This window comes from Herpailurus yagouaroundi, unplaced genomic scaffold (assembly GCF_014898765.1).
Source record: "Herpailurus yagouaroundi ecotype Mexico unplaced genomic scaffold, PumYag 140, whole genome shotgun sequence".
Lineage (NCBI taxonomy): Eukaryota > Metazoa > Chordata > Mammalia > Carnivora > Felidae > Herpailurus > Herpailurus yagouaroundi.
The window spans coordinates 54,088,778-54,104,069 of NW_024412395.1; the positions used below are offsets into that span (position 1 = coordinate 54,088,778).

A 15,292-nucleotide genomic window follows, 5' to 3' on the forward strand; every position below is an offset into this window, starting at 1 on the left:
TCTTTCTTTCTTTCTTTCTTTCTTTCTTTCTTTCTTTCTTTCTTTCTGTTTGTTGTTTGTTTGTTATTTTTATTTTTTTAAGTAATCTCTGCACCCACTGTGGGGCTTCAACTCATGACCGGGAAATCAAGAGTTCAACACTCCACTCACCAGCCTGGTGCCCCACTTTTTTTTTTAAGACTTGCTCTGCTGTTCAAAATGGGGGAGAGAAAAGGAAAATACTTTTGTAAACAATTTGCTTAGAAGTAGAAATTTTACTTTTCTGAGGATTCCATTAGAAAGGTGACCTTTAGGGCCCCTGGGTGGCTCAGTCGGTTAAGCGTCCGACTTCAGCTCAGGTCACGATCTCGCGGTCCGTGAGTTCGAGCCCCACGTCGGGCTCTGGGCTGATGGCTCAGAGCCTGGAGCCTGCTTCGGATTCTGTGTCTCCCTCTCTCTCTGCCCCTCCCCCGTTCATGCTCTGTCTCTCTCTGTCTCAAAAATAAATAAACATTAAAAAAAATTTAAAAAAATCAGTGAAAGTTAATAAAATTACAAATTATTTAAAAAAAAAAAGGTGACCTTTAGAATTAGCATCTTTCAAATTTAGGACCCCAGCTGAAAATAAGCATGTTTATGTTTTGAAGAGTTTTTGATAGGGAAGAAAAATGATAAAAATTGATAGGAATAGGAGAAAAAGCTAAAATGTACACTTTAAGTAAACAAACCAGACCCTCTTTCTTGGGAAGCTTTTTAAAAAATTGCCTAATTCCTAAAAGAGATGGGGATGGGGAGGAAGGTTCTGACCCCAGAAATGTATATATTGATTAGGAATACAATGTTCATAAAATTTATCCTAAATTAGGGCAAAAGAAGTAAGAGATGAAGTCAGAAGCCCCATAATTGGCACATTAACAACTAGTATTCATACTTTCAATTCTTGATTAAGCGTTTCCCGTATGCCAGCGCTCTGTGTGCATGGTAAACCCCTAGTAAGTTAGGTGTTGTTAGCAATATGCAGGTAAAGAAGCGGAGAGAAGCGAACTTAACATGCCCAGAGACACATAGTGAGGGGTAGGTCTGTAATTTGAACCCGGACCATATTGGCCCCCTGTATTCAACTGTACCTCTGTTAGCTGAAGCCTTCCCACACTTAGTTATACATTTATTTTTGACTCTAACAAGACAGGTACAATGAATTAATTTTGTGGTGAAAAATTCATGAAAATTATTGACAGAACAAGAGAAAGTTTCCCCTGTAATACTAGGTTTGTCTCCCACTCCTGCTTGATGCCCTCCCCAGTATTTCTCCTGCTAGTTTTCTACTGGTAATTCCGGAGAAGCAGCCATGTGGGTTTGTGCGTCTGCAAAAGATCTTGTGACAGAACAGCAGATGGAAAACATTGTGGTTACGTTGACTTTAATTGAAAGTTCCCACACCGTTCTTTGCATTATTTCTTCCCATAGTTATTTGGAAACCTTGTTTGAGATCATGATTTTAGGATATTATTGAGCTGATTCTTTCCTAAAAGTGCAAAATAATAGATGACTTCCTGCTCAAATAGAACTTCCTGTAACTTGCACTAAACTAGCACCTGTTTTATCTGTAATAATTTTAAAAGGAAAGATGGTCAACTGTTTGGACAATAAAATATGATTCAAGGAACTAAAAGACATTCTTCAGCTCAATTTTAGAAGTCTTAAACATTAAAAACAAAATTATGGAAACACGTAACACTATGTCAATTACTGGTAACATTCCTGGAGTGTTTATGAGGCTAGGCTCATAGATGCCACGTTTCATGTCGTTCTGATCACAACCCTGTGAGGCTGGTCCTACCCTATCTCATCAAATCTAAGATGTTTCTGGTTGAAAATGAGCCGTTATTAATTATATGCACCACTACAAAAGAAAAAAGGCTGCCCATGAAGGTTGTAAGGGGCTGCTTGTTGTAATACGACCTTAATGCTAGTGATCCCTGGAAAAATAAAGGTACATGTTAGAGTAAATGAAATCTAACATTATTCCTAGTTTTACACATGACGAAACTGAGACACAGAGGATGAAATAAATTGTCTCAGATCACTAGGTGATGGGTGATGGTGCTGGGATTGGATCCCAGGTCTCTGACTGTGGGTTTATGTTCATAACCATTACCGTCGTGCTTTCACAGATGCTTTCATTAAAGGATTTGGAAGTATTTTGAGGTGAAAACAATGATCCCGATCCATATATATTGACACGGAAAAATGTCCATAGGATACCCCCTTTTGTTTTTTAAGAAAGCAGCTTATAGACAATATACAGTTGCTTAATAAAGAACTGTTTTGAGATGATATCCACTTAATTTCTGTCACTATGACAAAAAAAAAGCACAAAAAAGTCATGAGACTACCTTAGTATTTCTGTGCTGTCATGGAGAAAGTGGCATTCACATTTTTATCCTAGATTCTGATAGGAGTCCCTTTACCATTCTGGTTCCCTGCTCTGTAAAATGATAGGGTTAAAAAATGGAATGGTGAGAATGATGAGAGTCTTTCCAGTTGCAAAATTTAAATACACCTGCTTGAGAGAGCAGAATTGCATATGACAGGAGAATATGCTGGATCCCATCCAAAGTGTGCTGGTTGGCCGAGAGGTGCCTGGTCAGGGTGTGATGGGGCTGGCATGGGCGGTGGACACCTAGCTAGGAAAGTGCTCTGTGGGATGTGGGCTTTGCCCGTCCCAAACGGTCTTGTAGATGAAATGAGATTAGCGATGAGAGAGACGGGTAGTCAGGCTGATGATTGTTACTGCTACTGGAGTATCATTATAGCAGTAGAAAACAACAACTTTTAACTGTACCAGAATTCAGAGTTTGACAAGATTTTAGAACCTACCAAAATTCTGTTGAAATATGGCAATGACTAAAACAAAATACTTACACATATTTTGACTTTCTTTTTTTTTTAATTTTTTAATGTTTTTATTTATTTTTGAGACAGAGATAATGAGCAGGGGAGGGGCAGAGAGAGGGGGAGACACAGAATCTGAAGCGGGCTCCAGGCTTGAGCTGTCAGCACAGCTCCCAACGCGGGGCTCGAACTCACAGAGTGTGAGATCATGACCTGAGCTGAAGTCGGATGCTCAACCGACTGAGCCACCCAGGCGCCCCAGATTTTGACTTTCTGTCAGCACCTTTGAAAACAGTGTGCATACAGTTTCTTGGGAATTATAATTACTTCACATGGTAGTGGCATTTGTGCAGAGTTTTTGTCTGCCTGGATGAAACCCTTGGCTGTGTCTTCTAACTTGCTGAAAATAGCAGAACCAGTGGCAGCCCAAAAATCTTAAATCATCCTTGTGCATACACTCATTTTGTTTTTTTTGTTCTGGCTTTTACTCGCTAGAGAGGATAATGCATTGTCTCCAGAGAATTCAGACTATCCTATTTGCCTTACAGAATATAAAGGAGATTAAGTAATACACACACATATAAAGTTACAAGTATAGTAATTGACATTAGGTGCTCCATTAAACAATGAAATGCCACAGTGTACCAGTTCTCCAGGACATGTTGCCATGGATACCCAGTGTGATGGAGATGGGGAAAGAGTTGCTTAGGAATTCAACAATTTCATTTTGAAGTGGAGTGAAAAATAAACCATCCAGAGATGGGAACCATTAAACCAGTCACATATACAAATAGCTGTTTTTAAAATTGTCAATGAAAAGGAAAACATGTTTCAAAATGAGTATCAATTAATGACCATAGCCAGGTAGCATTCATCATTTCAGCTGGGAAATGATGTGGCATTTAGATATTCTTAACAGAAGAAATGATTTTTAAATGCTTATTTATTTATTTAGAGAGAAATCATGTGCACACGAGTAGGGGAGGGGCAGAGAGAGAGAAACCCAAGAAGGCTCCATGCTGTCAGCACAGAGCCCCACATGGGGCTTGATCCCATGAACCACGAGATCATGACCTGAGCCAAAATCAACAGAGGCATAACTGAGCTCCCAGGTGCCCCAATAGAAGATATATTAATCAAAGATAAATAAAATTAAAAACTCAAGTGTAGAAGTGCAGAATGATGGCAGTAGGCCAGGAGGAGGCAAGTCCATCCGAGGGTCTGCTCCAACACGCTCAGTATTGTGGACCCTCTGGTTAACCTCTGGATTTATTGCAAAGCAACCATTTGGGAAAGAAGCAGGTTTTAATAATGAATAAGACTATGGAAGCAGTAGTAAGGGTGGCAGCTAACTGGTGTGGCGTAATTTCATGTCTTCCTCCATGTCTGAGAGTAGTTTGCAACCAAGATTGTTTCTAATTCCTCTGTTTCCTGGAGATGGCCCAAGCTCACCCCCAACCAATGGAGTTCACATCTCTAATCAAATGGGTTCCAAAACAGTCCTGAGGAAATGTTTCTGTTTTGTTGACAACAGAAAGATGTTTTTGTTTTTTTTTTGTTTTGTTTTGTTTTTTTGTTTTTTTGGAATTGGTCCTCCCTTATCTCCATCTCTGCTTCTTTTAACTCATGTCATTATTATCTCTCCTTCCAGCATCTGGCTATTTTCCCTTTCTGATCCATCTTCCATATGGGCACCAAATTAAAAAAAAAAGAGAGAGAGAGAGAGAGAGAGAAACAGATCTTGTCATTTCAGCTTCTTTCCCATTACCCATAGAATAAATTCTAACTCCTTAATGTGACATTAGGCCCTCTAAAAAAATTGCAACCCTCTCCTGCTACCTTCCCTTCCTTCAGGCTGTGTTTCAGCTTCAAGAGAGGACAAAACGTTCCTCGGATGAGCAGTGTGCCTTCCTGCCTCCAGCCACAGTGTTTCTTTACCGCTCCTAGGCTGTCAGGAGCCTGATGTCCTTAAAATACTCGTCCTTTAAAGCTCTTCTGGCCCTCTTTCCTCCCCCCCACAGTGGAGTTCAGTGTGCCCTCTGTGTTTTCATAGAGCTCTGTTTACACCTCTACTATGGAGCCCTAGTCTTAGGTTGCTTTTGTAAGACGTTCCCCTTCCCTTATCAGGATGTGGAGTGGAGTGGTTAGAAGTACCTACTCCGCATAGTGCAGCGGCTGGAAATACAGGTTGTCCTGTAGTCCTGTAGTCCTGAAGTGGTTGTCCTGGATTTGAGTCTATCTGTTGTTCCACTTGCCGGCTTAGTGACCCAGGGCAAGTTACTTAACCACTAAGTCTCACTTTCTTCCTTTGCAAGCTGTAGAGAACATCAGTAGCTCTCACAGGCTTGTTAAAGGAATTGAAAGAGAATGCACAGGGAGCATTTAGCACAGTGTCTAGCACATAGTAAGCATTAAACAAATGTTAGGAATATGCACTGTAACTTTTTATCTCTTACATTACCCAGCTCCCAGTGGCACTTTACATATAGTAGGCACTCAAAAACATTTATTGATTAAAAACTATGGCTCATTTCTATAGAGTCCTCAGTAAGTTTTTAGTATGCAGATAATGATACTATGTAAAATTTAGGGAACATTATTTTTGAATGCCTTGCCTAAATATTTGTGTATTTTAAGAGGGGAGAAGTATGGTGAAGAATACATATTTTATGTATTCTTATGTAACTTCTAAATTTCATTTTTAAAACATTTTAATGTTTGTTTATTTTGAGACAGAGTGAGTGGAGGGAGGATCAGAGAGAGAGGTGAGGGAGGACACAGAGAATCCCAAGCAGGCTTTGCGCTCTCTGACGCAGGGCTCGATCCCACAGTTCATGAGAATTTTAGAAGACAGTATAATAGCAAAGCAATGTATACTTTTAGGAGTCCTTTGCGCATAGAGCTGATGTCATTGTTTTTATCCATGGTCATAAAAATGGTATGACCTGAAAACAGATTGGGTAACATGTAGAAAGATGGCATGCAATTGGGAAACTCCAAGTGGACGCTAACTTCCTGGAAGAAGCTCACTCATAATAACTGTAACAGAAGGGGCAAAGTGAAAGGGGAGGTGAGGCCAGAGTTTGATGTAGAGAATGAGGGTCAGTCAGGGACCGTATGTCTGTGGTACTTGAGAAGTTTAAGTATGATAATGATAAAATAAAGAGACAAGTGAAAGCACATCTTCATAAGATTATAGAAGCTTAAAGTTGAAAGGAGCCTCACAAGTCCAGTCTTCCTACTTTTGACTGCATATCACAGTGACCTGGTGGGCTTGTTAACATACACATAGCTTGGTCCTACTTCTGGGGGTTCGGATTTCGCAATTCCACAATAGAGCCAAGGTGCCTGTGTGTGCGCGTGCATGTGTTTAAGAAACATTTACCCCTGATGTAGCAGGTCCATGGACTGGCGTTTAGGAACCACTGGTCTACTCTAACCAGAGATTCTAAGTATGGGGTTATTTTCTCCATCATCCGGTCATCCAGACGCTTGAAATACTGCTGATAATAGGAACCTTATAGTAAGACACCTTTTTTTTCTTTTGTATTGCTCTCTTTTAAAAACCTTAGTTGGCTTTAGTTAGAATTTGCTACCCTTTAACCCTGTCCATTGATTCCAGTGCTATCTGCTAGAGCCACATAAATTGGGTCTGATACATCCTCCTTCTGGCAGCCCTCAGGTATTTGGAGACTGCTATGATGCCCATTTGAAACCTTCTTTTATTTAGGCTGTAGTGCCCTCTCCATCCTTATTGTGTTGTGATTTCAACTTACCTCAGAGGCCATTTATTAGGGACTTAATATATACCAGAACTGTGCTGGGTTTTGGAGGACACACAGGTCCATCTTGCAATAGAACCGGGAGAGAGAAACTTACAGACAAATACTTTCCATACAGCGGCAGTGGATTGAAATGTGAGTTCTGGAGTCAGACCCGTGTTGGAATCCCTAGCTCAGCCACTTGACTAGCATAGTCTTTGTGCCCTATTTCCTCATATCTAAAGGAAGTAAGGGACACTAACAGGACCTACCTCAGAGAACCTGGTGGTGGGGGGGGTAGAATTAGAGGTTTTCAGTGCAATGCTTGGAATACGTTAAGCGCTCAGTACGTTTTGGCTAAAAAATATGCTAAGGGTTTTAATAGTGATAGGAACAAGAAGGTGGATTACTATGTGGATGGCAAAGTTTATCTGGTACTGAAATAAAAATGAGATAAAGTTTCCATGCACAAATTAGGTGAATGTGTACACACTCTTACAAGTACTTAAAGAACACTTAATCCTTGTGGAATTAAATAATTTTACCCATGCCCTATTCAACACTTAATAATTTAGGTAGCACCTGACTCACTTAATATGATAGTGGGAAACATACTGACATGCTAAAGGGCACAATTAAGATCAAGAGCAGGAGACGAGTTCACATTACAGCAGTGAGCCAGTAGATGGGAATGAAACCACATAGACTCTGGAAGGCTGAGTGTGAGTAGATGATGAGGAAGATACAGCTTAACAGAAAGACATTTTATATGTGGCTTATTATGAGTTAAAGCATGATGTATTTGCCAGAGAAGCTAATGTGATTTTCAGACTGTGATAGGCGAAATGGAGGGTCCTGAGGAGTGGAGACTGTGCCCTGTTCTTCCCGTTTAAAGTTCTAGAGCTGCTTCTACTTGGGGCTCACACTGACCTGGACGTAGGGCAAGTCAGCTCACTTTCTAGAACTTAGTTTCTTCATCTCTAAAATGGGGGTAGTTCCTGCTTAGTTATATTTCCCTTGAATTGTAAAGATCAAATATAATGAATGCAAGTGGTGTTTGGGCCGCTTTAGAGAATTCTGTCACGTTTTATTCAAAACCCTCTATCCCTCGTTTGATATGACTGACATCCCTCGTTTTTATTAACCATCCAGAATTGTAATTAACTGAAATTTAAATTAACTAAAATCTTAGAGATTATAGCACATATATTATTGTTCATCTTGCTTCACATTCAGTAGAAATATGGGCATCAGTGATTGGTAGATGGTGAATTATATTTTTGCCTCTTTTAGTTTGTATATTCACTGACAAACCTGACCAAGGTGCTTTCAGATAGGTTGAACTAAATACCTAACAGCATCAGTGCTAAGATTAGCTATAGCAAAAGCAGCATGAAACACCTCACTGAATAAGCCTGTGTTCTCCTTTTGGGAGAAAAGGATCCTCCGGGAATATAGGAAAAGAACAGGATGGTAGTTTCTCTTACACTCTTTGCTGCTGGTGACTTGTGCTTTTTATTGGGGGTGGGGGAGAGTGGAGGGAAAGGGTTCCTTTTTCCAGTTTTCTCTCTGTGTCCCTGTCTCTGTTTGTCTCTCTTTCTCTCTTATTCCACTGTTACAACAACAAAAATTCATAATATGGAGATAAAGATCCTGCAGATTACAGTTCTTTCTAATTATGTTTTAAACCCAAACATGAAAATTAGAATCCTTCTACACGCAATATGACCGTTTTCCATCAGCCTTAAATTGGCATTTTGGATTGTGTCCTGTGTAACTACTGAAGAGCCTCAGTGGAGAAGGAAAAAGAGGGTGAGAAAGAAAGGAAGATTCTAAATGACAGTCTTTTGACTAGTGTAAGTTCAATCCCTAAAACAAAAAGCAAGATCTTTTTTTCCCCTAAATAATGTGCTCTCCAGCTTCACCTCTTATCCTGAGAAACATGAAAGAGAAAGTAAAAGAGGTGACCCAAATCACAGAGTGCCTTTGATAGGAGAAATTCAGCTGTTTTGAACACTTACAATCAAAGGAAGTGGTTTCCCTAATTACATGAACTATGTGAAATCTCTCAGAATAGCTCTTCCACCCCAGGATTCCTTGCACTTTAGAAGTTTGCATAAAAGCTCACATGGAGAATCAGATGCAAAGTGTTTGATTCAGATTTTATTAGGCAGAAGAGTGCCCACATCCATCCTGCGGTTTGCCAGCTGCTTAGGCTAGGACCACTGTACCTGGTTTTGATGTGGATATCTTTCAGACCTGCAACATTAAGATCTTTGTTCTCTCCTCTTCTCGCAAGAGGCACCACTTTTCAGGAGCAGTAGCTATGAAAATATTCGGAAGATTGGTCTTCCCAATGTCTCTCTCATCCTAAAAAAGGACCCATGGCTGTGTTTGTGCACTTTGCATGGGAAAATATGATTTCCTGTGTTTGTTGCTAGGGAGTATTAAACTGCCAGATTTGATTAAGCTCTTCATTACATTTTTTAATATTTTAAATGTAATTATGATTTACCATAAAATTCATGTGCAGAATTCCCCATTTACTATCAGAATCTAGAGTAGGAATCTGCCAAAACACTTGGCCTAAAGAATAATAGTGATTATGACGATATTAAATCTTTTGTATTTTGATAGTCACCTTGTTATTGAGGCACACAGTTTGGTGCAGGTGTATAAAGAAGAGAATTATAAATATCCTAAGTTCTCTGTTTGGGGAGACAGGCACAAGAAGACAGAAGCATCCATTTTAATTAAAATGTCAACTTGTGAAGATCTTTTTCTGGGTGACTAATTTCATGTGTAAGGGAGATTGTCTAGTAATCATATATAGCAGTAAGAAAGAATTGTGTGTGGGGTTTTTTTTGTTTTGTCTCTTTTCAGCGAACAAGTATGTTGCTATTACTGTATTTTATATTCTGTTGAAATTTTGTGGGTCCTAAGAAACTAACAGGAGTCCATGAGCAGAAACAGAAGGCAATTTTATTTTGTCTAGTGTTTAAAGTACAGTGGTGACTTAAATTGTAACCCACACAAAATTTTCTAATACTAGGACTGTTGGCTCTTGGGCAGCAAAGATTATGTAAAAATAAAGTGCTCTTCAATCAACCTACAAAAATTTATTTAAACAATTACCCAGCCGTTTCTTTCTACTTTAACAGTCCTCATTTACTCCAGGTAAATTAATAAATATTTGTAATTTTAGAATATTTAAAATCTAAAAGTGTTCATGATTGAACTGTGAGACTTTTTCCTCTTCTGTGTGTTGTGAACTGATTATGGATGGGTCAGGATTTGGCTATTTTGTGTATAGTCATATCAATATAGTAAGAGAAAGGGAATTTGAAAGGTGATGAAGGGTTGATACTGTGGTGGGTTTGCACCTACTTGTGAAAAGGTCTGTTATCTTAGAAATCTAATACAATACTCACACTGAAATTTTAATGGCTATTTTAGTTCAACAATCGCAAACTGCCATTTTAAAAATCAGTGATTTGAAGTGCAGCACGGTTATGTTGGGTAACAATAAATTCAGTTGCAGGGCCCAGGTCTTTGGTTTGCCAGTTTGGAGCTTTTGTCAGGAGCACGTTGTCAGGTTCCTACTGTGTGTGTTAGATTTTAAATGACATTCAACTGCCTACTCTATGCTTGTCATAAGAAAGAAGGTTAAATATGCTTGAATGACAGGCATTTGATAACACTTTAGCATTAGCAGTAAAAGGTCATTTTGTTTTTCTTCTTCACAGTGTTTCCAGCAGCTAGGGAAATAGTACCACATAAATCAGAATGCAGCTTCTTGTTCTAGATCAAGACTGTATCTAAATCATCACAGATATAGAATTATATATCTCTTGTCAAAATTCTATAACCTCTCTAGAAAAATGAGTTCTATAGTCCTTACCTTAATGACTGGCTTAGATAACTCGTGTTAAGGTTTTAACCCAGTATCCCTTGCATTATCCTCAAATGATAATGGTATTCAGCTAGTGCCTTTACTATTTACAAAGCACTGCTACTTTTATCATTTCCTTCATAACTGATGGAACAGGATTAGTATGATTCCCAGATTATACTAGAGAAAACAGGACTTCATCTTGGGTTCTCTGGCTCTGGACCCACAGCTTTTACCCTTGATGGAATCTTAGCTTTGGGAAAGACCTTTATCGGCCATATTTCTGATGCCTGAATCTCCTGTGCAACATTTCTGCTACAAGGAAGCATTTAGCTTCTATTTGAATTCTGATTACTAATGATGGAGAACTCGTTAACCTCCTGGGACAATCCATTTCGTCTTTGGAAAACTGACCATCAGAACCCTCTTCTCCAGATTATTCTGAGTCTATACCATGTGCCAACAGTACATCTTTGGCCAAGCATGAAAGGAATAATGTAGTACTGTAATGTGATTTTTAAAAAGAACGTTAAGATTATATTCAGGAAACTCTTACCAAGTGACATTTATTAAGTGTCTAATCATCCCCTAATTCTTACCTTATCGATAAGTACTATAACTCCACTTATTGTGGCTTTTTAGTTTTCTGTGAAATTTTTCAGGTTTTTTTTTTTTTTCTTGTCAGAATCTCTTCCTAGTATTAAAAGTGACCAGGTCTTATGTAAAGGACTGTAATTTGGATATAGTATACTAATAATCGAAAAATAGATTCCTAAATATTATATATTATTTGATACACTTCAGTATCATGCTTCTTTTTTAAATTTCCATTTTTATCTATTTGTTCACTGTTATCCTTACAACCCGATATTTCCACGTTATATTTTCCAAATTTTATTTTTATATTAAAAAATGAGCATGTTCATTCTAAAATAAAATCAAGCATTAGAGCAGTCCATAACATAAAGAAGTAAAACTTTTCTCCTCCTGGCAATCCTCTACTCTAAAACTTACCAGTTTATGAACAACTTTCCAGGTTGGTATTTTTCTTTGCATTTATAACTATAATAATATTCCCCCCCTCATAAAATGGATCATATGAAAAGGGTAGCATGAGGGAAATATGTGATGGAACTGTCTGTATCTTGACTGTGGTGGTGATCACTTGAATATAAGTATGTTAAAATCATCTAGAACTAAACACAAACATATGCATATAAAACAAGTGCATATAAAACTGGTGAAATCTGAATAAAGTGTGTGGATTATATCAATGTCAGTTTCCTGATTATGATATTGTACTGCAGTTATGCAAGATACAAACTGGGTAAAGAATACATGGGCTTTTATAGCTACATGTGAATCTATAGTTATCTTAAAAGGTTAAAAACTTGGACCGTGCTGTTATATGTATATACTGTTCTGAAACTTGGGTTTTTAAGTTAGTATGTTGAGGTACTATGTGAGTATAAATAGAGCTATCTCATTTCTTTTAATAGTATTTATATTTTGTGTTTAATATTTATTTACCCTTATTATAGTAAATTATATTTTTGACCAATGTATAATAAAAAATTACTAGACACGTGAAGAAATATGAATATGTTTCACTGGAAACTGTGAGATAACCTAGATGTTGTAATTAGCAGACAAAGACTTTAAGAAGCTTTTATTAACATGTTCAAGAACTTAAAGGAGAACATGGCTGTAATTAAAGAACACAATGGGAAATTGAGCAGAAAGATGGAAACTAAAAATTCTAGACATGGAAAACTGCAGTCTTTGAAATGTAAATTTTATTAGATGGGGCTTAACAGCAGATTGAGGGAGGCAAAAGGAAGAATCAATATATAGGAAGACAGATTATTAGAATTTATCAAATCTAAAGAACACAAGAGAAAAAAGATTTAAAAAATTGAACACTCAGTAATATGAGGCAATATCAATCAGTCTAATACATATAATTGGAGTTCCAGAAGGAAAGGAGAGAGAGGATGGACAGAAAAAAAAATTGAAGAAATAATGACTTAAAATTTCCCAACTTTGATGAAAAACATATAGGTCCAAAGTGTTCATCAGATCCTAAGCAGGATAAATCATTTTGCCTACTTTCACCATTTGTGTTCAGTGTTGTACTGGATGTGTTAGAGCAGTAAGACAAGAAAAAGAAGCAAAAGGCTGTAAAGATTGGAAAGGAAGAAATAAATCTGCCTTTATTTGCAGATGAAACCATTATTTACATAGAAAATCTTAAATGTTCAAAACAACTATTAGAAGTGATGGATTAATTTAGTAAAGTACAGGAAACAAGTTGATTATATTTCTATGTACTTGGAGCAAGTAATTCAAAAGACAAAATTTAGAGAACAGTTTTATTTACAAGCATCAATTTAAAAATACTGGAAGTAAATTTAATGGAAGGTAAGAAAAACTTCCATGCTAAAAACTACAAAACATTGCTGAGAAAAAGGTTACCTAAATAATGGAGAGAGAGATCATGCCCATGGATTGTAAGACACACTGTTGTTCAGATGGCACTTTTCCCTAAAAATTGGTTTGTACAAGAAGAACATCGTTGGAGGATTCACTTCTTGATTTCAAGACTTACTGCAGAGGCCCAGTAATTGAGACAGTGTGGTATTGGTGCAGTCAGAAACGTAGATCAGTGCAGCAGAAGAATTTCAGATTTAGCCCCCCACATATTAAAGTCAGCTGAATTTTAATAAACATGCCAATGCAATTAAATGCAGAAAGGAAACTATTTTTAATAAATATTTCTGGAGTAGTAGGTATACATATTTAACAAACTTAACCATAACTCCTACTTTACACCATACACAAAAATTATTTCAAGATCCATTTGAAACCAAAATATAAAAGTTAAAACCCTAAAACTTCTATAAGAGAACAAGGAATATTTTACAATCTTATGGTAGCCAAATATTTCTTAGATAAACCACAAAAAATGCTAATAATAAAAGTAAAAATTGATGACTAGAGCTTCATCAAATTAAAATTTCTGTTCATAAAACAACAGTTTAAAAAATAAAGCATGGGGCGCCTGGGTGGCTCAGTTGGTTAAGCGGCCGACTTTGGCTCAGGTCATGATCTCACGGTCCGTGAGTTCAAGCCCCGCGTCGGGCTCTGTGCTGCCAGCTCAGAGCCTGGAGCCTGTTTCAGATTCTGTGTCTCCCTCTCTCTGACCCTCCCCTGTTCATGCTCTGTCTCTCCCTGTCTCAAAAATAAATAAAATGTTAAAAAAAAATTAAAAAAAAAATAAAGAAGCAGGCCACAGACTGGGAAAAATATTTATAATAGGTGTATCTCACAAAGGACTTACTTGTACCCAGAATATTTTAAAACTCCTACAAATCACTATTAAAAAGATAAATAAGAAAATTTTAAAATAGAAGATTTTAACAGTCATTCCACAAAAGATACACAGTTGACTCTTGAACAATAGGGGTCTGAATGCAGGCCCACTAATACGTGGATTTTTTTTTTTTATAAATTCAGTGCAGTACTGTAAATGTATTTTCTTTTATGATTTTCTCAGTAACATTTTCTTTTCTCTAGCTTTATTATAAGAATATAGTATATAATATACAAAATACGTGTTAATTGACAGGTTATGTTATCAATAAGGCCTCCGGTCAACAGTAGGCTATTAGCAGTTAAGTTTTGGGAGGAATCAAAAGATTTTCGACTGCACAGGGTGTCAGTTTCCTGACCCCGGTGTTGTTCAAGGGTCGGCCATATGTGGATAATCAGCAAGTGCGTGTGAAAGTGCTCAGTAGTATTAGTCATTAGGGAAATGCAATGAAAACCACAGTGAGATCCATTTCACACCCACTAGAATAGCTGAATTTTTAAAACCAGCAGCAGCAATGTTGGTGAGAATGTGGATTAGCACCTTGTCATATTGTTGTTTAGGGGAGTGTCAAATGGTATCACCACTTTGGGCTGTTTTTTGCCTGTTTCTTCAAGAATTACCTACCCAAGTGGGAACCCTCTTGCACTCTTGGTGGGAATGCAAACTGGTGCGGCCACTCTGGAAAACAGTGTGGAGGTTCCTCAAAAAATTAAAAATAGATCTACCCTATGACCCAGCAATGGCACTGCTAGGAATTTACCCAAGCACCAATTTACCCAGCACCAAGGGGCACTTGCACCCCAATGTTTATAGCAGCACTTTCAACAATAGCCAAATTATGGAAAGAGCCTAAATGTCCATCAACTGATGAATGGATAAAGCAATTGTGGTTTGTATACACAATGGAGTACTACGTGGCAATGAGAAAGAATGAAATATGGCCTTTTGTAGCAATGTGGATGGAACTGGAGAGTGTGATGCTAAGTGAAATAAGCCATACAGAGAAAGACAGATACCGTATGTTTTCAATCTTATGTGGATCCTGAGAAACTTAACAGAAGACCATGGGGGAGGGGAAAGAAAAAAAAAAGCTAGAGAGGGAGGGAGCCAAACCATAAGAGACTTAAAAACAGAATAAACTGAGGGTTGATGGGGGGGTGAGAGGGAAGGGAAAGTGGGTGATGGGCATTGAGGAGGGCATCTGTTGGGATGAGCACTGGGTGTTATATGGAAACGAATTTGAAAATAAATTTCATTAAAAAAAAAATTAAATACCTACCCTATGATCTGGTAGTTCAACTTAGAGGTATTTACCCAAGTGGAATGAAAACATGTTCAAAAAGACTAGTGTAAGAATATTTATAGTATCTTTATTCATAATAGCTCAAAATT

General features: G+C 37.7%; 1 protein-coding gene across 4 annotated transcripts in view; it reads left to right on the forward strand.

Moving 5' to 3' along the window:
• The window catches only part of MAP3K20 (mitogen-activated protein kinase kinase kinase 20), a 188,198-nt gene that overhangs the window by 45,195 nt on the left and 127,711 nt on the right, over positions 1-15,292 (forward strand). The gene's annotated exons all lie outside the window — the stretch shown is intronic.